At 33.1% G+C, this 24,949-nt stretch overlaps 1 protein-coding gene across 3 annotated transcripts in view; it reads right to left on the bottom strand.

The window, feature by feature from the left end:
* The window catches only part of LOC117159653 (dual 3',5'-cyclic-AMP and -GMP phosphodiesterase 11), a 142,464-nt gene that overhangs the window by 115,806 nt on the left and 1,709 nt on the right, over positions 1 to 24,949 (bottom strand). Inside the window, exons 1-2 of one of the 3 annotated variants that reach the window (XM_076618969.1) lie at positions 6,803 to 7,019; positions 2,796 to 3,072 (exon numbers count right to left, since the gene is read on the bottom strand). The exons of 1 other annotated variant lie outside the window; for it this stretch is intronic. The gene's annotated coding sequence lies outside the window, so the exon portion shown is untranslated. Of the gene's footprint in view, positions 1 to 2,795; positions 3,073 to 6,802; positions 7,020 to 24,949 lie in introns of those variants that run through there. One more of the 3 variants, XM_076618970.1, reaches the window with a different exon arrangement.

The raw sequence follows: 24,949 nt of genomic DNA on the forward strand, positions 1-24,949 counted from the left end.
TCATTGTCTGTATTCCCTACGAAATTACGATTTCAGAAAAGATAATATTATTCATTCAGCTTCTTAGTATTTTTTCTTTCGAAAAGAATTTTTTTTAATAATTCTCGTTACTCTGTCTTTAACAGAATTCTGTTCAAGATTAAGGTAAATTTGCTGTGACACATCGATAAGATTGTTCATGTTTTCTCAGTATATTCTGTAACTATTCCTGGTGCATTATGCGAGCCATGCGATCTTCCTAAATAGTTGCACAGTTGCATGTAATTGAGTGGCCATTCTCCTGATTCGTTTAACATTGTTATTCCGTTGTGTCAGTGATGAGAGGCATATATCCTTGCGGGAAAGGTACAGCGTTTGAGATTCTTTAAATTCCTCCAACACAAATATTCGTTTACTATACTCGAGTGCTTCGAACGCGAATCATGTACGTTTCATTGATGCTGAATGTACTTAGTGTCACACGCTTTATTAATGCCAGAAAAAAGAAATATTAATACGTTTCCCAGATTCACGTAATCAGATGAAACACACGTGTACATGCTAGGTACATGGTCAATCATTAACGACTAGAGGAAGACGTTTCGCTTTAGTTTTGTTTTCTCCTCGTTGATCGAGGGAGGTATTCATTAGAGACAGTCATTAGGTATGTACATGTTACTAATTGAAGATTCAAAACCATAGAGGCATTTAAACTGGCAACTTTTACTTTTAAACGAATAATATTGAAAAGAAGAGACACAAACTCGCTCGCTCGCGATATATTTCTGATAAGTTAAAACCAGTTCCACATAGTTTAAACATTTTATTTAGTTTAAACAGTTTTCTGTCCTTTCCCCGACAACTCGACGTTCTCGCAGGTTTCAATCGTTATCTTATCGATGGACATTTCAATTTTCTCTCTCGCTTTTACCATCGTATGGAATATATCGTATAGTCAGCCGACTAACATTAACGCGGCGCGGCGCGCACATGTCGAAGCTTTTATCGAGATAGTTAAATCGTATGAAGATTAAAAGTTTGCTTTAAAAAACGGCTCGAATTCGCCGCGGAAAGTGATTTCACGTCAGACATCCGGCAAGAAATCGGTACAGGTAAGCGGACAGGTTATGCGCAGACAGGTAAGGTATGATTATCAATAAAGCTAACGAGTCAGTGAAGGCAAAGCCGCGGCATGAGCTTGCTGCACGCAACTATCGACCATCGATGTAACAATATCAATTACTATTCCCAACTCGTTACTAGCCTATGCCACGTAGACGATAGAATGATTCGTCGAAGATGATAAAACGAATGCGACAATCGTTTAGGTTCACGGGAAAGATAGCCGTGCTTTCACCGAAAACAAAAGCGACAGCTAAGCGTTGTCTACCATCGAGTGAAAGCGACATTGCTCGATGTTATCTGGAGACTCGCTCCGTTGACATTCCCAGTTGGTAATCGAAATTGCAAAGTTTCGACTTCGTTTGTTTCTGTCCTTAAGGAAGACTGTAAATTATTGTCGTGAAAGATCAAATATGCGGATGCTAAGAATCACAATAGAAGGAAAGAAAGACTCTATTAATTTCGAGAGTACTTTTATGAAATAAGTAGACCGATAAAAGAATACTTCTTTGTTCTTGTTCTTTTCTTTCTTTTGAAAACATCTAAATGTCAGCTACAAGAGTACATAACGAAAAGTCCATTTAAGGATTTGTATGCCACCTTTAATGGACCTTTCAACCTTTAGGGTGATCGTAAAATCAAATGGATAAAAGCACATTATGTCTTCCTCGATACCGCACAAATTTTGTCTGAAACATTTTTTTTATCACAACGAATAAGAAAGTAATTAAGAAACACCCTGTATACGCGTGTAATGTTTTCATTCTTGTTTCAAAGTATACAAAATGCTTAACACTCTTGGATACATTAAATTATACAAATTTCAGTTATACAAACAAGAGACTAGTAATCAGGATGATAATTATCGATCTTGTTTCATTAATTGATTGATTCTATTAATTCATTGTCTAAATAATTTTAAACACAGGTATTACGAATTGCTCGTTTGCAAGATATTGCGGTTCATTTTTAGAATAAGTATATAATATAGCAGCCCAGATGTTTAGATGAAACAGGACCTAGAACTTGTATCTACTAATGATCTTCTTTTAAACTCTGTCGGATTTACGTAACAAGGTTGCTGTCACCAATTAAGAGAAATGGAAAAGTACGAGAAAAGTAGACGAATAGTAAGCATCGTTACCTTGGCATATCGAAGATAATTTTTTCAAGCTTGTGCAATTGCGAATCGCGAAATTTATCTACTGCAGGTATGAGTAAAATCAGTAGAAAGTATCAATGTCGTTAATTAGAATAAATTATAGAATTTTCACAAAAGATAGCTTACGTTGATATTTCGGGAAAGAAGAATTTTGCAGTATACTATCGGTAGACATTCAAAAACAAACTATCAAATTTCAGATTAAAAAATTTGTCCTCTCGAACGCATGTCGATATTGTATAATGTTCGTGTAACATTAACGTTACGAGGATGAATTTAAAAATTAATTCTCAAAAATTACAGCTACTAACGTTCAGAAGCTACGCGAATACATAGTTTCCATAGCATAAGCCTATACTACTACCTAAGCTTAAAACTACCTTCGTTTAAAAAGAAAAATAAAACAAATATTTCGCAGAGTCCGTAATTAAAGCAGACGAAGAAATACGTAATCTATACAAATTTAATATTTCATGTGTCAACACAAATAGAATAGTTAAAGCTACGTACGTTTTGTACAAAAAGAACTTACATGTCTGGCGTAACGTGAATTCACGATTTTCGTTTTTCGTTGCACGTATCCAGTTTTTCTTCTACGAGATCCAACAGTCCAAGAAGTCTCGTATTATTAGGTAGTCTCTTTTCGTAGCTGGTTTACATCCTTGGGAAAACATGTGGCCACTAAGACGCGATCACTACAATTTCGTTTTATCGACTCTTTTTAAAAAGTTCATACCACTGATACCTTCGACGTCGCACGAAGTCGTTGTTTCTTTTCTTCGTTTCATCTTACTGTATATTCTCACTAGCTGTTGAACGACGAAATAAGATACGTTGTCTGTATACGAGTAACTTCTCGGATATGTATTTACGTAATTGAATTTTATGGAGCAACTGCGAGCAACGATTACCAGCAGCATTATGTGCTCAACGAAGACGTTTCTAGCATTTAACCGCTAATTTTTAATAATTAATGGTTTGCGATAAACAATAGTTTATTTTACGATAACTTATCGCTAATAAGACATTCTCAATTTGTACGTGATGAATGGAAATAAACTACTGCATAACTGCCAATGAAATAATACCATACAATTGGTTTCGTACCTTGCCAATAGCAGAATTTATGGGGGGAAGAAAGATAAGGAGATAAGCAAAGTATAGATTGACGTAAACTCTCATTGTAATCGATTTTATCGTAGTATGTTTTACAAGCGCATATGACATGTAAGAGAAATAAAAATCTTGAGTAAACCGGTGGATAGTATGACACCTATGTGTCTATCAAGTGCATCCTATTAATTTGTAACATTTCGAACTTTTTAAGACCATATTACGATTCTCTTATTACAGTTGCTTCTCGTAAGTAGGCAAAATAGAAGGTGAAAAGGTTTAACTATTTTCTATAGGACAATACGATGACCCCAGTGAATGTAAAATTTGTCACATTTTTACCGTAATAACATAACTGTAAATGTTTTTAATTTAACATATATTTTCTGTGGTTTCTTTTTTATACATTTCTTTAAATATGTACATTCATAGAATCGAAACATTTGCATTCGGTAAATCATTGTATTGTATAAAAATATCCTATAAATATATAAATTGAAAATATCTTGAAAGTATCATTGTATAATAATGAATATTTATACGAGAATTACGCTGAAACATCAAATGGTATCTCGCACGAACGTAAAGTTGTAATTTCAAGTTAATAAAATTACTTCTATCTATAACGTATTTCTTATACTTAGACAAAGTACGTCTACTTTGCGTAAAATTCGTCTTATCTTCAAATGCATTGACCGAAGTGAACTGCTATTTGTTTTGCAATAGGTACCCACGTTGTATCAATAATTGATTAGATGTAAATATTTGTATACTTCGGGAAAAGCGATAATTCTTCCCGTTTGCACTTTGCACTTAAATCTATCATTCAGAGATTTTGGATTATTTATTCAATGAAAGGAAGATTTCTTAATGAAACAAATACGAATGGGGATTCGAGCTTCTACACACACACACGCACACCGTATTTTAAATTAATATCAAAAGAACTTGAATTACAACTATTAATTTACATTCACACGGATAAAAACAATGAATAGCATGGAAGTCAAGCAATAAAAGAACGAAGTGTTATGAGAATCATACAGTGTAACAGAATAATTTTGTCTTTGAATATTATATAATCCATGAAGTTATTAGAAATATACCAAGTAAGAAGGAACGAAACATTAAAAAACAACCATATTAAAAATAAAAAGACAATGGAAAAAAGAGAATTTCGCTAAAACGAAAGAAATAACGAGCCACGTTATTTTTGGCTCGTTTTCTTTTCTAAAATCGTGAATATTAGAAAATTAGATCGAATATTTTGAATGGCAATAATAACGATACGCTATGACATTTATGCAGCTTGGTAGAGAGATATCTTGCTATCTCATCGTTGGCAGTTACATTGTTATGTCTTGCATAATCAGACGAAGATTGGAAAGTTATGAACGGCAATGAAGCTACGGATCGTATAACACGGTATCGTAATCCATGTATAAACCGATAAACACGAATATCCTTCTAGAACATCTTTTATTGCCGAAACATACGACTGATCTTTCTTAACGTAAATCGAGATAAGGAAATCGCATAAGTTGTTCGCTGCTGCCACGCGTGGAATTGCCATTTATCAAAACGAAAATAGTCCGAGTAACCTTTTCAATGGATCTTCTTACCTCGCGAATGTAGGTAAACAACATTTTAATATTCTGAACAAGAAAGTTAATCACGCGCCCTTAAAGTTTCCATAATTACCATTTTTGGTGCTGCGCAGTCTTCGCCGGCCAGAAAAATATATTTTATTAGCTGTAACGCCACAACCGAATGGCGTCGCTGACGTAACGTGGCCTGCTACGCAAAACGTACACCGCTACAACGTACGACGTAAACCGCGTGCTGCTGACTGATTGTGGCTAAAAAACATCTCGAGACATTTGACGAACTGATTTTATGCTTTCCGCGACTTTGAACGATTTTCTTACGATTTATATAGTTTTCTATCTCTTAAACGTTACATGGAATATTATTAATTTGATAATAAATGCTATTGGGAATACAAAATAACGTTTGACGATTCTATGAGAGGAAATAGCTTCACGTATGATATTTGATACCGCGGCCGGAAATATGAAATCTATCGTGGATGCGGAGAAATAACAGTAAATTGCTTTGTTGGAATAAATGACAAGGAAGTAGTTATGCATACCAAACAAATTTTAGCCAGATATAAGAAATTTCCTTATTATTCATTCTATAAGAGAAATGGTACGGCAGAGACCCTTATTTTTCATGCACGAATCCCTCGGCTGAAAAAAGGGGATTTTCGTAAGTCGGTAAGCATAGTTTTTAGCGTTCAACGTAGATAGGATTATATCGCAGTTTACAATGACCTTCTTTGAATTTTGCTTCGCAGTTCTCAATACCATTTCCTAATACATACATATTATCGTTCCAACGATCAAGCAATAATGAACGATAAACAAAGTAAATCTTTGATAAATCTATCCAAGTCAGGCGATGCGTGTTAGCGATAACTGAAATATTGTTCGTGTTTCGGTGTCTCAGAAATTGCGTTCAATTTTTAATGAAATTCTTCCACGATACCTGCGGTAACTGATAACAAATCAATTTCAGCTTGTTAATTTAATCATAACAACGTTCTGTATCATCATATTGTAGTCTATCTTTTAAACGTGTCAAATTTAAAATGTTACAATCCGTATCAGACCACATGAAATGCTAAATTACACGTTGCAGGCTCGTGCATTCGTTATTGTGACGTTAGACGTTTACGTTATTCTGAAATACACGGAAAAAATGTATGTATGTATGTATATGCATGTATATATGAATTGAGTATGAAGTATGTATAAACTAATTTGATTCCCATTATTATTGAAAATATACTATAGGATACTATAGGATAGGTTACTATAGGATACTTATTAATATATTAATAAACTGATAGTTAATATATGTGAATTATCATATTTATGCTGCAATATTAATTTCTAGTTTCTTACTCAAGAAGTATAAGTAATTGTGATTCGTAGATAAATATGTTTCAATCAATTATAAAATTTCTGTAACGACAATATTTATCACTTATTCTCCCGCTTCCTATCAGTTTCATCAATTTCGTATTTGATTTTAAAAGAATATTTTAATGATTACAAGTTAAGATATCTGTAAAATTTGAATTCGGATCGGAGAACTGATGTTATGATATATAGATAGTGAGTTCTGCATTATACAACCATCTAATACCGTTACTTAGCTATAACACTACGCGATGTTTTATCGTGCGCACTAACCTATCTTTTATATCGATCATCATCGACCACTGTTTTGTAATATCGTCAACAAAATATGACACGAAGCCATCGTGTGATCGATTTTTCCGTCGAATGTCAAGCCTCATGATTCTAATTGCATTCGCCGTTTCGATCATCTAGTCGAACGACGCACATCACTATTTACCTTCATTGTGGACAATCTTAGTTCGTCGACCGCAACATCAACAACGCGGTAAGATCGACACGTATGGTTACGTTACCGCCTGTTATCCGGAGGTTTGGCAAAAAGCTGCTTCTCAAAGCGTGACTAATATCGACGATTTTCGTACAAGGCGAAAAGCTTACACAGAGACGAAACAGGCGAAGCAGACGAACCTGCCGCACGACCTGCACTGACTCTCGTCTGCTTCAACGACAGAACCTGGACTCTCACTATACGACCGCGTGCTATACGCGTTGCACCCAGGGCCGTATCTTCCCGATCATCGTTACATACGATTCGTTTTCTCATTAAAATGGTAAATACAATGGTAAATACAAATGATCCTGGAAAAAATTGATTCGCCATCCATTTCGGGCGAAATAACGATGTTATCTTCTCGTAAAGAAGCTCTGCACACGTTGTACGAATATTGATCGATTGACCAAAATATTGACTAACGGACGAAATTTGTATTAAGTTTGCAATTTACGATCATTCACGGAGATTGGCGATATTTTAGAAATTCTGACGTTTCTTATGACCACGATTAATCAACACGATTATCTTATTTGAACCATGCTTTAATAAAACTGAAGAGGTCATTTCAGGAATTACGTAACACAAAATACAGCCAAGCTTGTAGATATAGCCGGCAATCAATTACTTTAGTCAAGCTATCTACCTAGGCTTATTGCTTCTTGGAATACTTAGCATAGGGTCACTGTAGGAGTTATTCATTTACAGAAATTGATCATAGCGCGCATTACGTAAGTGAAGCGTTTATTTGAATATATCGAAAGCTACCATATAATTGTTTAAATATATACGGCGCTTCGAATATACCAATATAAAAAGAATTAAAGCTAACTGATACGATATTATTATTAATTCAGACGTTGTTCTTATATACCTTGAAGATACCGATACTTTATTTTTACAAATATCGAATATCGCTAGTGACAGCTATCGCGTACATATAATTTAGAAATTTAGAAACGAAATCGTAATCGTAGTAAAATACAATACGTATCTAAAATAATCAGGGAAAAAAGAAATTATTTACAAGTTTCATTTACACTGACCATTTGTCGAAGAGGGAAGATAAAATCGGAAGGAAAATATACGTACAGCGAGTGATACATTTAAGTTGAAGTAGTTATAAGCTGTAATTTAACGTGTGTTCTTTACTCGCCAAAAGAAAAAACATTATATTACATATTATATAGATCTTATATTAATATTGAATAGAAAGGTAGAATTCAAAGACAGGAAGGTAGCTAATTATAGAAGTACAGTGTAAGGTTAATTATATCTCGCTGCATTATTATGCAGGGTGTTGGCATCCATTCTTGATTCGCCCCTGACTATAGCGCAGCAGTCTAGAGTCTAGACTCTAGACTACACGCCAGTACACGCCACGCTACTCTCTGTCGCACAATCATATGTACAGTGCCGCATATACACGCATCTAGTGTCCATATACATATGTAGTTCATACAGCTGTATAAAACGCTTATAAAGAAAGAGTACGGTTTATTCCCCCTCCACTATGTATTGCAAGCTACGATTCTGGAAGACTGATAAAGGATGAAGCGCAGCATTTTTTGGAAATGTGCTTTTCAAAAAATCGACGTTAAACTGGCAGTTTTGCGATAGGCGTATGTAGATATCTTACGTACTGAAATATAAAAGAAACGAATGTAATTAATCAGGTATAGAAATTAAACAAATACGTGACAAACGGTAAACATCAAAAAATGAAAGCAGCATTAAGCGACTTAAACGGTACTAAAGGAATAAAATAAGGAAACTAATGTACATGTTCGAAATATTATGTTTCATTTCCTTCATTCTTCGACGCTTTTTTATGATTCATATTTTTCTTATGCAAAATATAGCAGAATATATGTATACGATATGTTACGTATATATTATTGTATACATATGCATATATACATAATTACTAACAGGAACATACCTTGACCGAAATTTCTTCTATGTACATAATAATTACATAATTAAAGAAAACTAAGAAAAGTAAGTCTTCATATATTTCATGTTTAGTATGTATTTATGAATAATTCATTTAAAAAAAAAGTCCAGTGCGGAATTTAAAAATAGGAAGTGTTAGATAAGTAAATTATTATATCCTAAATAATGGTAATTCGAACAGCGGATTAATTCATCTTTCTTGATTAATACGTTTAAGAAGAAAGTGTGAGATTTTTCGTACATTGAAAGTTGGATGGAAGAGATCTGCTTTATCAACACTGACGTACAAAATCTCTGATACTCGCATGCAACGCTCTCAACCGGAGTACTTCATAACTATTATGTGATCTTGACCGAACATTTATCAAAAAATGATAATTTGCTTTATTTCAAAAAGATGAATTTACCGATTTAAAGCATATTTACTCTATCAAAGATAATCCAAATTATTGACGATTAGCTATAAATAATCATCTTTAACATCACCCGAAATCACGCATAAACTACAGCTAAAAAATTCAATTTCTTCGACAATTACACTAGCAATGTAACTAGGGAAAGAAAGACTTCGTGACATAAGAAAGCGTATTCTGTTTTATATTTTCTTCAATTGTCTACATAAACGTAGTTGTAACCAATAATTACGTAAATATAACTACTAATTATAAGTAAATTTGCGTCCTGATATTGACAACTTTATTTCTTGTTTTGCTAAAATAAAAGCTAAAAAGAGAACAAAAGAGAAATGGAGAAAAATAAGAAGGGAAAGGCCCGAAAAGGAGGTACAAAGGTAATGGAAAAACCAGAACAAGGTAGGCTATCATAGTTCCTTATTGACACTACCGTATCGATCTCCTCTCTGACAAATAATGCTCTCGTTTCGCAAATAACACGTAACTGAAGCACGCGAATATATCACAGGAATAGTCACAGCCGGTGCGCAATATACACGTGACATATAGGTAATCGTTAAGGCCGTTTGCTTATTGACAGATAAAAGTAATTGGTAATGCGACTAACTGTCGTCGTTCAAAGATAACGGTCGTTCCTTAGGTTCTACTCATCGTTCTATTCGGTCCAAGGTGTAAGCAAATGCGTCTACCTTACTGCAAAATAATGTATATTTATGTGCCTCGTTGCTTCTCCCTTGCGATCTGTATTTCGTTCACGATCTCAACCATCTTAAATTACAAGCATACGTCTTGTAGAACGTACGTTATATTCCATTTTTTCCTCTATCCAAGCGTTACAACGTATATAACGAAAATTCGTTAATACGAATACGAGGAAAATGTGCTAATGCGAATACTTTAATTGAAAAACGATTGAAAAACATTTATGCTGCCTAACTATTTCCGGAATATATTGACGTATCACATAACATGTAATGATGTGTATCTACATAAATAGTTTGGTTCACAAATTTGTTTCACAAACAATTTACCTAATAGGAAATATTTGTTTGAAAACATGCAGTTAATATTCTTGAAACATTTCGTTACTTTTACATGCAGTGTGACAAGATTCTTAGTTGATGCTGAAGTTGAAAATTCCGTGTTTTATACTAATTTCTACGTGATCTTCAAGATTACAAATTGCGACATTAGAAACGTTAGATACAACCTAACAATCTACTATTCTCGATACGAACGAAATAGAATGGAAGAAGCAGTTCGCGATTAAACGTTGCCTCAAATGTGCAACAATATACAGGCCGAGACATATATCCGCATTTTCATCGCGAAAGGAGATTGACCTCTCTCGTTTCGGTTTCATTTACCTTTGACTTTCTTGTCTGCGACTGCCTTTCTCTGAATTTTCGTCCCGTTCCTCTAGAGAGCTTTCCTTTACAGCTGAAACTTTTCTCTAAAAAGGACACCAGCGTTTAACAAATTGCTTTCTACGCGTCTGTCACCGATTTACTTCCTCCTTCGACATAGAATAGTTGCGCTATTTCGTGCGAAGTTAAGGAAATTATTTGTAACTGTAGCAATGCGAAAAATATTTCGACGTCTACAATTTTAGGAAAATAAAGAAAAATTTTTCTTTTATTTCGACTACGGACTAAATATTATGCCATTGCATATACGTTTGTTCCGGAAAGTATCATACATTACGTAGTAATATGCCTGCTTAAATAGTAGAAACAGTTCAGGTTCGTAGACAGTTTTTTAAATTGACGTATACATATTTTTACACATTGCACGCAATCGGTGGGTTCTTCTGTTTTACGTAAAAATGTTAGGTCTATTAAAAAGTTAAAATTGTCTAATTTTAACTTTTAAAATATTTGTGTTTGGAATCGAACAATTTAAGAGACACTTCAACGACTTTTTTTCTTTTTAATTTTTCACGTGAAAGACGAGAATAACATAAACGGGGAAAATGGTTTACAAATCTTTATCGATTTTCATACGCTGCTATTTTTGTAACATTAAATATTTTTCAAATTAATCGTGTTTAGGTACAAACAGCTGAATACTTTTTAGGGAAATAAAGAGAAGAATACAAAAACGCGTTTATTACTGCGTAAAAAATTCTATAAGCCGATTAAAAAATATGATAACGGTAGTGAATTCATTTCCGCACCACCGGGATTGCTGTGGAATCAAGTTCCATGTGCACTTGTGAATTCGAATCAAATTCAACGTCCAAGGTTTACTTCGTGGGGTTTGAAAATTGCTCGTACGATATAATGATTCGTTCATTATATTTGCCAAGTATTCTCTCTTCACAAGCTATCAGTTTCAAAAATTTACTTACAGTTACTCGATATAGATATCTGATATAGATATTTATTATTAGATATTTGAATGAATAAAGTTCCTGCATGCGTTGATGAAGTTTGAACACTTCAAACAGTTTTGAGTCTGTATTCGTGATGAAAAATTCGAGTCGCTTCGAACATGATCGAAAAAAAAACGTAGAGAGCTTTTAAAAGTATGGAAATTCTTGAAAGTCTCGAAAGTTTCGAATGCCTAGTAAGTTAGAAATAATAATTAGATCGTTAGGATCAAAAAGGTATTAATCGTTTCCATGAATTCATATATCAAACTTAGAAAAATTATACAGAATTATCGTCGACAGATACAGATCCCATAAATTTTATTTAATTATACGACGACTTATAACTTATAGTACATTCAAAATGATAGACACGATAAATAATTTTAAGCAAATCGCGTTTACGTTCCAGCTTTCTTTAAAGTATCGTTCCTTTCTTTCGAGATATTTCTAGAAGGCTGAAAAGTTCGAAACTAGTCGACCAATTGTCGAGCCTATTTACCACATACTTGAACCCATCGTTACACGTAAGGCACCACTCAACATTATCTAATTTTATGTAATGAAATTTTTGTCTACCTGCGAGATTCTTATCTGCCTTTTATTGACTTCAATTTATGATGCATAAAATTTATACGAGACTTGTTTTCAACTTATGCTGCATAATTTAGTCCAGTTGCGAAAGACATCTGTTGCTAGTTTTTTGTGTTTGTCACAATGCTGATGACGTACATAGGATCCGATCGAATAACATGTAAGTATAGCAGACACAAGGCGATTTCTTACGCGCAATACAATTGTTTCATACGACCCTTCGTTTTCGAGAAAATCGAGTTTGCAAATTTATCAAGTATAGTTGAACATGGCTAATTGGAGACTGGGCAGGAGTAAATAATCGACAGAAGGTTATTTTACATGCGAAAATAAGTCGAAAATGTAGAATAGAATTCGTTCGCGAAACGCTTTATTTCGAAGAAAAATAAATTTGAAAATTCATCATAGATCGGATTCTTAAGGAAACACGTTCGAATTCGATTTTTTCGGAAACTAAGCCACAGATGAAAGAAATGTAATCCTATTCGCTCGGACCTTGTCCTATGGAAATATTTTCAAACTTCATACAACTTTATACAATGTTCTCGTAAGAAACCTAACTAGAAAATACCAATTTTTATATTATGCATAAAACAAGCCTTGGTAATTATCTATATAAATATAAATTAAAAATTAAAAAATATCTATGTAACTAGGTGTTCAAGTGATATGACAGAGTTTTACACGTGTTTAAACTTTCGTCATATTATGAACATTGTTAAAAATGTTTTTCCTATAGCCTTGTGTAGATTTAGTTTTTGTGGAAAAGATATTTTATTTCATCATACTTTCCAATATGCGTAAATGCTTCTGGAAATTTAATCAATTAAAGTGCTAGCTTAGTTAGCAGCTTCCCGCTTCATTTCACAGTCGATTTAACGGGCGTGTAAATTGAGAAGTCACATCACTTATCGCTTATTACAATCGATTATTTTAAATTCTATCATCGGCAACTAACTTGCGTGCCAAATTTAGTACGAAGTGACGTTTTACTAAGTTATGAATTAAGTATATGAATATAAAGGTAATCGTTATCTTTCTTCGCTTTGTATGGAATATTTGTAAAAAGAAATTCAATTTTATCTTGAATAATGGTTCAGGTATTTTTTTAGAAGTGTCTACATCTTTCTAAATTTATTTATTCGCGTATTTGATACGTATATAATATAATATAATATAATATAGGAAAATATATATGTAATATATAATATATAATCATGGTATTTATACTAATTGTTATAAAGAATTAATCGCAAAACGTAGATTATTTTAGCCTATTATGCTATTAGTGGCCCGATCCTAACGTCTGTATCCCATAACATATGAATTAACTTAAAGATTCCCAAGGCGATTCTAGCAAACCTTTCATTAACTCCGTTTTTTTTTCAAAATGACCTTCAGTTCGTTTTATAAATAAACATACGATTCCTTCTTCAGAATACGTTTTACAATATTTGTTGAACTAATATATGGAATATGAATATTCACTGACCAAGCTCCTTAATACAACAGATTTCACCTCGAACATTTTTTGATAAAGTCAATGATTCTCACCCTGTATAGGTATATGTAAATCAAGCCGAATCCTTGGTTGTAAGGCTGAATAGAACATATAAAACATATTCTTATATAATCTAAGGTGATCACATTATCACACTGTTCATCTTGTATAATTAATTTTTTGTTAGATAAATATTATAAACAGGCTACATATATTCTTTCTGAACAAAATAAGAACACGTAAATTACCAGCATGGGACGTTACTAATCTCTGATTTCGCGACGATAAAGATAGATGCAACACATTATTTTTCGCGTGTGAGAAAATACAAATTGAACACCTGTAATTGAGTCATTGTACGATATCTGGTTCATCTAAATCGTTCTTCGCCAAAGTCATTCCAATACATCGTTAACCAATATCAATGTTAGTCACGAGTAGTTTGATTTTATGATTTTACTGCACAAATATTCTGTAAAAGGTACACGAAATAGACGTATAACACAGGTATTTTCTCACATACACTTTGTAAAGAAAATATCTACAATAATTAGAGTTTACAAGAGCTTCTTAATATTTTCGTCGTTTGTACGTGCATTGTATTTGTACATACAAAAATTATTAAACAGTATTTTACAAACTGTATCGATCAACCTACGTATCATACGCATTTGTTGGACCTGCTATTACTTTAAATAACAACTAATCGATACCAATAACTAACAATATTATATAACTATTTTCACTTAACTATGCCAGTATTTTTATATGCATGTATAATACATATATTATGATGCTTAAATATAATTCAATAATTTAGATCATCGTTGGATATCACCGTTATTTTTGGAGGCGCAAGAAAGCTTTATTTAGAAGAGTTATATGATACAGAGGAAGCTAAACATTTGCCAGTAATATGTCTTCTCTGACAAATTTTCGGAAATTTCAAGGCCGTCATTATGCCGTTAAACGGTATAGGATAGCTTTTTTTCTTGCTGGTATAATCGTGGATGTTTATGACGATTTAAACCATCTACAATGCAAGGTTATTCGACAATAAATGAAGCAATAAAACGAGTCCCACGTCACAAAAAATCTTTGTAGTTTGTAGTGGTGTTCGTTTTTATCAGTGCAACATTGGAATCGGTGGACTTGTTATTCCTTATTTCACATGCCGCCACGATTTTTTGTTCCATATCTCATAACGTTGTTAGCTCTTTTTCGACATCTACCGTTCTTCGAAGACCTAACTCAATGAATTGTTCACCGTCTAAAAGACCTGTTGATATTAACGAAACGAAGTTTCTTACTATCTATCATGATATGAAGCGACAACATAAGTATGAAGTAAAGACTTACAATGCAGGCACTTCAATATTGCGTCGATGCAAACGTACACCAAGTCGAGTTCGCCTCGTGAAACTCGTTGCTTCACTCCTTTATTTATCATCGATTGTCCTTGTGTAGAAATAGCAGAGTATTACGTGCCATTTAAAGAAGATAACAGTGACTTTGACATTTTTGCAATTCTTCATTCCACCAAAGAATTATGTGGGGGAAGGAGCAAGTCATTGCCCCTTTCATACCACATAATTTTCCCAATTACGGTTTCCGCATGTCTCCAAAATATCAAAAATATTCTACGTAATTAGTATTATTGAAACCATATTCCAAACGAGCGTCTAAATACGCGATATTATATTTTGTTCAAGAATAAATTTTATAATCCGTCGGTGTTACGATGTATCTGTGCATATACAATATTTTCCCATTTCCAAGAACATGACTCCGGAATTTTTCTCCACGAAAGTAACGCGTACAAAGATTTTGTGTACAGCTATATGAAGAGTGTCCTTGTTAATGGAAAACGGCAATTCTTTAAGCTATTTCCCAGAAATCATATATAATCATTTACCTGAAAAACAAGTGCTTCAGAATAATAGGATATGTTGAAGAAAAACGATAATTTAATTCGAAAACAAATATCTTAATCAAATTTTAATAATGTTATACATTTCCACGCTCTTCCTATGACTTCCAATAGCCTTTTGGATAGACTCTTATATTTTTATACAAATTTTCTAAGATTGGAATTTCAGCCTTCTCAAATAAATCTTTAGTTCTTTCGAGAAGGTAAATTGTTTCTCATCGCAACATACACGCGTCGTCAAGTACACCGTTAGAATAACTTTTCACGTTTTTAACGGTATACACAGCCGCATTATCCTGCTGAAATACTAATCTTCATCCCTTTATATGTCTTGCGTTATTTCCTCGTTTATGATTTAAACCATAGCTTTTCTATTTCTAGGTCGAATATTAGTCTTCCCTTTATTGCTCCCAAACCGTAAAACCTATTCCAACCTTTACTTGGAACTAGTCTGGTACTGTTAGTCTCTCGAACTGCTTTGTATTATGCGTCTAATATATTAAAAAATATACGATTCCATCTAAAAAAGCAAAATTGATCTCCTCATGACATTTACGCACCCACCTACAGAGTAACTAATAACAGAATTATTATTTAGAATATGCTCCGTCCCCCTCGAAGCCATTAAGTTTTCATCCGAAACATTTGTCCATATAATTAATAGCATCGAAGATATTTCAGCTGAAGCTATTAAGTGACTCGCTCTGCCTGTCACTCATTCACTTTTGGCTTGCAGTACATTAAAGTAATCGCTATCGTTGCCTCCACATTTATATGCTTCTTGTAAGATTCGCGTGCCTTACATGACATTTTCGAATTATTTTTAGTCGTAGAAAATGCTGGCGACGTGTTTGTGGAAATCTTTCAGGCTATCTTCGTAGCAATTCAAAGATAAGCGATCGTGGAATGAATCTGCTTGTGATTACATAAGCAGAATACAGTATTGTACTTTTATGAGATTTCGCGCGATGTAGAGGACGATTATGTTACATCAAGAGCGAGCGAGACAAAAGAGCGGCAAGCAGCTTTCTAGTCTCGCACGGCTAATTTGTTAGTCAGTGACGGACTTCTGCCAATAGAAATTCAAACTATTTGATTTTTTATTAGATCTACATAATACTATTACCTATAGATTCTCCTAACAGCTATGAAAACTATATACGATTAAGCTCCAACTATCTTTACTTACAATCGAAGAGAAATATCTTAACACGAGAATGATTTTGAATCGTAACAAGTATAAAAAGGAAGACGAAAGCAGGTTTTCTGTAAAAAAATTTGAAAGTCGCTCGAATTTGTGTGCAACTGTATGTAGTACAAGTGAAATCGTATTGTCATTTACTTTCATTCGGAAAACTTTACGCATCTATCGATAGCATTTTTACAAGCTTCCGTTAAAAAAAGAAAAATAACTATTTTGATTTTCGTTATAGGATAATTCATATCACAGGATATCTCATTTTAATAGCTTTTATAAACACATTCGAGGTATTGTAGATACAATAAGAACGTTTGCTATTAGACATGAGACTGACTGCGAGTTACCATTGCATTTATCGTAAAATAGTTGCGTAAGAATTTATCATACAAATCATCAAAAGTTTCATTCATTGCGATTATGCGCGTCCATATATTTAAAAAACGTATTATAAGCACAGAGTGTTGAATGTAATCTCTGAAATTAAATGTTATCTCGTGATTTATCAGTATTTTCATATCTCTTCGACTGCATTGGAATTTATATCGATGCTTAAGAAATACATATGCAATATGTATGCACATGTCGTTAAAATATTTTCTACTTCTACTCGCGTATTCCAATTGTTTTAAATATCCGAATTTAACATTATATATTTCGCTCGTTATAAAACTTATAAATGTACGCGTTCGGATACTTTCGTATACTTATCTGTCTACTTACTCTTGTGTATCATTCAATTAAGTGTTACATTGAAACTGTTGATATACTACAAAAGTAGAAAATATCTATCGTCGTGTGTCTTCGTAAAAATATATCTATTCCTTGTACAAAAGTGAACGCATGTCGTATACGCATACTGAATACTTTTACAAGAAGTTATTAAATAATCAATTTCTGTTTAAAGTTATGTCAACTCGAACGATACACAAAGATAAAACAAACTTTTAATAATAACATCATTTATCATACAATAGTAAGTAATAGAAAATATACAGTTATAATTTCTTAAAAAGTATCTTATTAGGAAATAAGATAATATATAAGAAATTCAAATGTAGCATAATTGCATATGATAATTGTATATAATATGTGGCATAATTCAGTTATAATATGAAAAAAAAACGCAATCATAATTTAGTAATGCATAATAATAAAATATAAGAAAGTTATGGATTTAAAACAATAATTGAACATTTATTTTCATTTCATAGATTTTCAATCACAGATGTTAATAAAATCGCAGTAAAGCTTATCGTGTGAAATACTCGCATAATAAAGTCATATAGAAATACAGCACTAAGCGTCATAATTTTTACATCCTGAAATTCGCAATCTTTATCAAAATTAAGCGTGTATTTGATAAAGTTGATCGATTTACGAGACATTTGTTTGATCAAACATGGAAAACGGTACTGCAAACAAAAGAACGTTATTATAAACATTGTTATATATAATAAATAAATCGCATTGGTGTTACTGGAAATCTTACTCTTGCTATTTAGCTTACGTCCTTTTATTGTTACATGCTATATTTTTATTCACTGATTATTAACTATGCATCGTAACAAACAGTTGAAAATTTTCCTAAAAAGGAAACGTCTTTCAGTAAAATTACTAAATATGGAAAGTTTACAACAGAAAAAAGATTTCTTTTACGTCCAAATACAAAGATTTTGTTATCACAACGGAATGCTTAGTAAATATATACTTTATTTGCAAAAGCTGATTTTCACATTATAAAGATTTAAATGAATAATACGACTGTACTGTGAAAGATAACTTAAAATATTTCAAACATTAAAATCATTCAACTTTTTAACACAAACCGATAATTTGCAAAAAACTACTCAACCTATAATTTGAACCGAGTTGCTAATAACTTATTATATTGGTTAATGCGACAGTAACTAATCAATTTAAAAAGTATCACAGATTTATCCTTAGATAAACTACGAACAAACATACGTATATCCGTTCGTAGAATTATTTTAATTAATATTATATAATATATAGACAAAAAACGACCTTACGAGGCAGTGATATTTAATTTCAGTTTCAAGCAAAATACATGATTGTATTTCAACGAACCAACCAAATGTTACGTTACCAATCAATGCTTTGTTTTATGTGTTTTCTATACGTACGTATGTGCATGTTCCTCTAACAGATTAAAAACCAATGTATTTCCCGACGAAATGTACAATATACCGATAACGGAGTGAATAACTTCGATAGAAATATTCTGAAAACATTGCACCTAAGTATAACTATATTATTTATTTAAAATATTCGAAATCGAGCATTAAATAAAAAAAGAAAAGAAAAGAAGATATCGAAAGACATATTAAATCTCTCATAAAAATTGTTACCAAGATATAGTAAACACGTTGGTAACCAGTTAGAATCTTCGTTTACAGAAGTACAAGCTCTTGGAAATGTGTGTATGTCTCTACACATCGAAGTCGACGAATCGATCAATATCGAATAACTTCGCATTAAAAGGATTGGTCGTCAATCACTATTCTGCAACCGTAATTTACAGAACATAATAGGCAATCGTAATTTATACGAAGTACAATGTAAGAACAGAAAATAATGCTTTTCAGCAAACATTGACGAGCAATTTTATTGGTAATAAACGTCCTTCAGTATTGAAATTGAAAGAAGTTAAACGCAATTCTTACATAAGTAAGATGAAACTAGCAATAAAAGTCAGATAACTGATGTAACTATGTTTTAACTTAAAAAAAAAAATATTAAATGTTTAAACGCTTGATAAATATTTGACAGAATTAGAATAAAATCGTTGAAGTTCCATCGCTCATCGAGACATAAATCTAAATTTGGAACATTTATTGTAAACAATTACTAGAAATGTGAAATAAGTATTTGTAGAGATATACGTGTAAATCATATTTCGACATTGATTGGTAGGATTCAAGATCGACAACCTTTTATCGGAGAATAAATCAAGGAGAACGTGAAAGAATGCGATCGATAATGATATTTTAAAAAAGATTACTGAAAGTGGGTAATGTGAAAAAGAGGAGGAAAAAGATTATGTCAAATGAAACAGCTATTCTGATATTATTTGTCAATCGATGCAAATAGGAAAAGTAAAGAAAATGGGCAAGCGCGTTTCGCATAACTTAAGCGACATACAGAAGCAAAGACGAATAAAAATAGACAGGAAGGAGAAGAAGATTCAGAATAAATTGTTATTTTAAAGAAACAAGCAGAATATAAGAATAACATGAGAATATAGCATCGGAATTGTTAAGATTTTATCTCATAATAGAAAGAGAGAGAGAGAGAGAGAAAATGCGTGGATGAATGTATAACAGAAAAATATATTTAAAAAAGTATAAGTATATGTCACGTAATGTCACGCTTATGTCACGTAAAATTAATGATAAAAAAGGAGTAGTTGAGCAATAACTTAACTTGACTGTGCTTTTATAATTTTGTAGGCTTTTATTCACGAAAATGATTAAGTATAATATTACAATGAAGTAGCGAAGTTAAAATAGTTGTTCAAACCACGGCCAAACTGTACACAAAACTCAAGACTCAAGACTAAAGACTAAAGACTAGTCTGGTGGTCGAATGCTTACAGTTTTTATATGTTGCGTTGAGGGACAAGGGGAGGATCCTGATGGAGGGAAAGTGTAATGTTGGGCCATGTGCAAAGGTCAAGTTAAAACCTAACGGTTCGCTATCAGGTAGTATGGAATGGCGTGGATTTGGGTACGGTCGTTGTCACACTGACAGCGTTACTTTACCAAAGAGCTTCGAAGCCATGGGTCTATGGGTATTTATACAATTACGGAAAACTGACCTGTCTGTACCCCGTTGCATCTGTGCAAGGCATGTTCCTAGGAAACTATGAGGTTGAGAGACCCTTCAAATTGATTTAGTGCTAAACAATACCCAATGGCTTCGAGGACTAAGAAAACTAAACTTTAGAAAAGATGTGGAGTTTTCTTTGAAGTGGAACACACTTCAACAGGAGTAACATTTTGCTTTAACTAATTTCGCCTTACATAATCACTTTATATTCTAACATAACATAATGAGAATCGCTTTAATCGAAATTTTTTCATTGTTCCATGTATCCTTTACAGATACATTCGTGTACCTACGTACACATCTACAACATCTGCGCACAATTATATTTACGCATAATCGTCTTTCATTAATATGATTTCTCGAGTGAGCTTATAAGCCCGACCTTGAATAATTATAATAATTTAAGAGACCGAACACAGACCGATTAATAAATATGTAATTAGAACCTGACGTTACGAATACAATATATGGAATTGCCATAGCGTAGAAAATTCAAAGGTGATCCTCCGACGAACGTCATAACCGGCTACGACAGGAAACTCGATAATTAAATATGAAAAGATGACTCACCGATCGATCTACCGAGAAAGGTGTACCTTCGTGTGCGCCAATTTTATCAGGAACGTACGTCCGCGATCCTTGATCGAAATGAGGAGAGGGTGCAATCAATGAATACATTTATACCGCGCACTCGAGGCAAATTTCCTGCGTAACAAACGAACCACCGTTTCCGGCGGAGAAACCGAGCCCCAGAAGAAAAAAGCGGATGCGGGTTTCGTTGATGTTTTTTAGCTGTCTATAAACGCGGTTTCACGGTACTTCTGGCCCGAATCCATCCGATAACGTTGCGCCGCCGCGCGATAACGATATGCGTTCTATCCAGTATTATCTAAAGTGCTTTCGCGACGAGTTCGCTGCACTCGTTGACTCACCTATGCCACAAATGTTTTCGGCCTTTCCAAGTTCGTTTCTATGTATCTGGTATCGACACATCATACAACGTTATTCCAACGAATTCATATTTACTGTTTTGCAAGGAATTTCTTACACGTTGTTATTTCTTCCGTTTCGCATGTTCAGATATCAATCATATGTCAATTACATATGAATAAAATATAATGCATTATTCTGTGAACAAAATTACCTTTAACAAGCAAATACTAAATATGAATGTTTTCGTGTTCGTTACGTCATCATTCTCTTGATTTTGCAGAAGTTGAAATATTTTTTCATTCGCGAAGAATCGTTTCCCAGTTATCGATTTGAACGTTTCTCGTTACGCAAGGTCCCTGGTTTTTCCTTTTAAAACAGCGCCCGACGGAATAGCTCAGGAACTGATCAACTTCAAAGCCATTTACCCATTTTGTCGATTTGACAATCTTGAAATTAGGAACAAAGGATATTTGCATTGTGCCGGACTATCTTCAAAGCAATTTTATTAGGATTAAAATTCATGCTTCGAGGAAGCGTTTAAAAAACTCCGATTTTTACGGATACTTTTAACATTGAACACATCAACGTTCCCCTTCAAGCTTTCCTTTTATAAGGACATTTTATGAAACAAAATTATTAGAGTGGTATATATGAAATATCGTTTCTTTTTTTTTTCCTTTCAAATAAAACTTTTACCGCGGGTAATTTCTTCAAGTCATATACTTAATCACAGTAATTCCGACATAATTTAATGCACTTTCCTTACGACTCACTAATTTCATTCTTTCAAATTTATGTATAAAAATTACCAATTCCAGAATTCAAAATTCTTGGAATCGAGCTGTTACAGCGTTTTCATCTAGTTCCTTTTAAAGTAATTTCGGCATTTAAAAAATCCTTCAGGTAAAATTTAACCTTCCACAAATGATACATTTACGCTTCCAGCAACTTTCATGGAATTTTTTCCAAAATTCATGCGAGAAGACTACAGGGAATTTTCTCATTAACACATTTTTTTAATAAGCTTCTTATATTTTACTAAATCTTTTTAACCTTCAATGCACATAATTTCTAGCAAATTTCTTCCTCTCTGACGTGGCTGATAATTGACAATAAGACAAAATTGAACGGATGATGTTATTAAATGCAAACCTCTGAATAACGTTAAATCTGATAAATTATTGAGATGGAAAGTTATACATATTGCACAGAATTTGCGCAAATCCACGAAAGTACGAGTGGGATCTTCATATTTTGCAATAAATTTTTTAAACAAATTTTCATATCTCACTATTCTATTGTCGGCACTGTTATGTTAGTCCTAAGTATGATCAAGAATACGACGACACTTTTCATTTTCAACAGATGCATACGCGTGTGTATGGCATTATTGATTTGGGTTCAAGAGAATCTATGATAGCAGCTAGGTAATATCTGCCATCGTACGAGCTAAAAATGTTATTAAAACGTCACTGTTGGTTGATCAACCGCATATTATTGATTAATTAATTTTATCCATCTGTTGATCTAAAGAGTAAGAAGATAGTCGTTAATTCATTTCTTTACCTTTTTAAAACAAAGCAAATTCAAATATAAAATATTCGTCAATTTAATTTTGCTTGGCACTTGTTTTCTATATTTAACTTTTACATTTTTATATTATTAAATTTCTATTACCTTATTTGTATATTACTAAGTACGATCTTTGTATGCAAGTAATTCTAATATCGTGTCTGATATAGCGTAGTTGCAAGACGATATGAATATTTATCTACACATAATCCGAACGTTCGATTTCGTACAATCACAAATTTAATAGAAACTATTACATGGTAGAGCACGCAGAGAGATAATGCGTGCGATGCCGATGAAAACCACAAAGTAATCTAAGATGACGTTCGCGCTTGTGGACGAAACGTTTAATGTAAATTGAAATATAAAATATGTATGCGCATTGAAAGTGTAAAAAGCCTTAACTGGTACTATAATTTTTTTTATATAATTAGCCTTCTGAAATTACACAGGGCGCTAAAGTATTCGTTCACGCCACTGTTTTTTCTGTCAAACACGTGTAACCAACTAAAGTGTCAGACTTTGTGCTTGATAATCATCGCACGTACATATACGTATTAGAAATTTCACGGTAGCGTCGTAAATCAAATCGTCCGACTTTCATTTCCGACTGTTTCGTGTGGCCACCGTGTTACGCCCAGGATCCTGGCGTCTCGATGATTCGGCAAATTTTATATTTCACATGCTAGGCCTACCGTAACTAATTTGCCTATTCGTTAAACGTCAAAGACGTTAATTCGATATTACAATTAATTTAAACTCACATAAAGCTTGAAATTCATTTTTCTCTCCCAATTGCTTACTTCTACGCACGATATGAAACAAATTTATATATTCTGCTGTAAATCCTGCAAAAAGTCACATTGCAATTCTACTATAAAAATCGAACGTAACTATTCAGTTGGAATTTATCACAAAAACAATTGCGCGAGTATTTATCCAGAGATAATAACAATGCTTAAATTGCAAATAGATCTGCAGAAACATTTCTCGCTGTCAGCTAAATAACGGTTACGAGGCTAATCGAAATGTAAATTATAAGGAGGGTATTATGTAAAGGCTTCGATTTGAACTTGTGAACTGAAACAACTCGCGTTTAGATTCTTAAATGATTTGATAATATAAATGTAGGCGTCGGAATGTCGTCTACGCGAATGGACGAATTACGGGAAGTGCAGGATAAAAGTGTTCTTCGAATGATTTAAACGGCCAACCACGTATGAAACTGAAAGACGACAGTCTGGAAATAACCGTTCATATTGTGCAAACAGCGAATCGGCGATCGTCTACTACAGTGGAGAAATAATCGTCCGGATACACAATGCACGTTGCTTGTAACCTTGCACTTGTAACTTATAACAATGGTGTACATATACTAGAAGCATTCTCTTCCTCATTCCCGGTACTTTTCATCTTTCAATGACTACTGCTATATTTTTATCGTTTACTTTCTCTCTTTCTTGTTTTTTCTCTAAGCAATCATAACCTATGTATCTTTTTTTTTTAATCTGATCCTATATATATTAAAATATCGTCACCTTTTTATAAATAACGTTGTAAAACGTTATTTCGTAGTAAAATAGTAGATTTGAAGATTACTTTTTTTACAAAAATTTGCAAATCTGTAAAAGTAAAACTGACAACGGGTTTTACTTTTGCGATAACCGGAGCATAAAATGTGTAATGGATGGAAACTTGTGATATTGCGATTTTGTAATTTATAAGAAACGTAATAAAATAACTGGATCATTGCTATATATTACGAATGAAATT

Source organism: Bombus vancouverensis, chromosome 5 (assembly GCF_051014615.1).
Source record: "Bombus vancouverensis nearcticus chromosome 5, iyBomVanc1_principal, whole genome shotgun sequence".
In the NCBI taxonomy this organism is placed as follows: domain Eukaryota; kingdom Metazoa; phylum Arthropoda; class Insecta; order Hymenoptera; family Apidae; genus Bombus; species Bombus vancouverensis.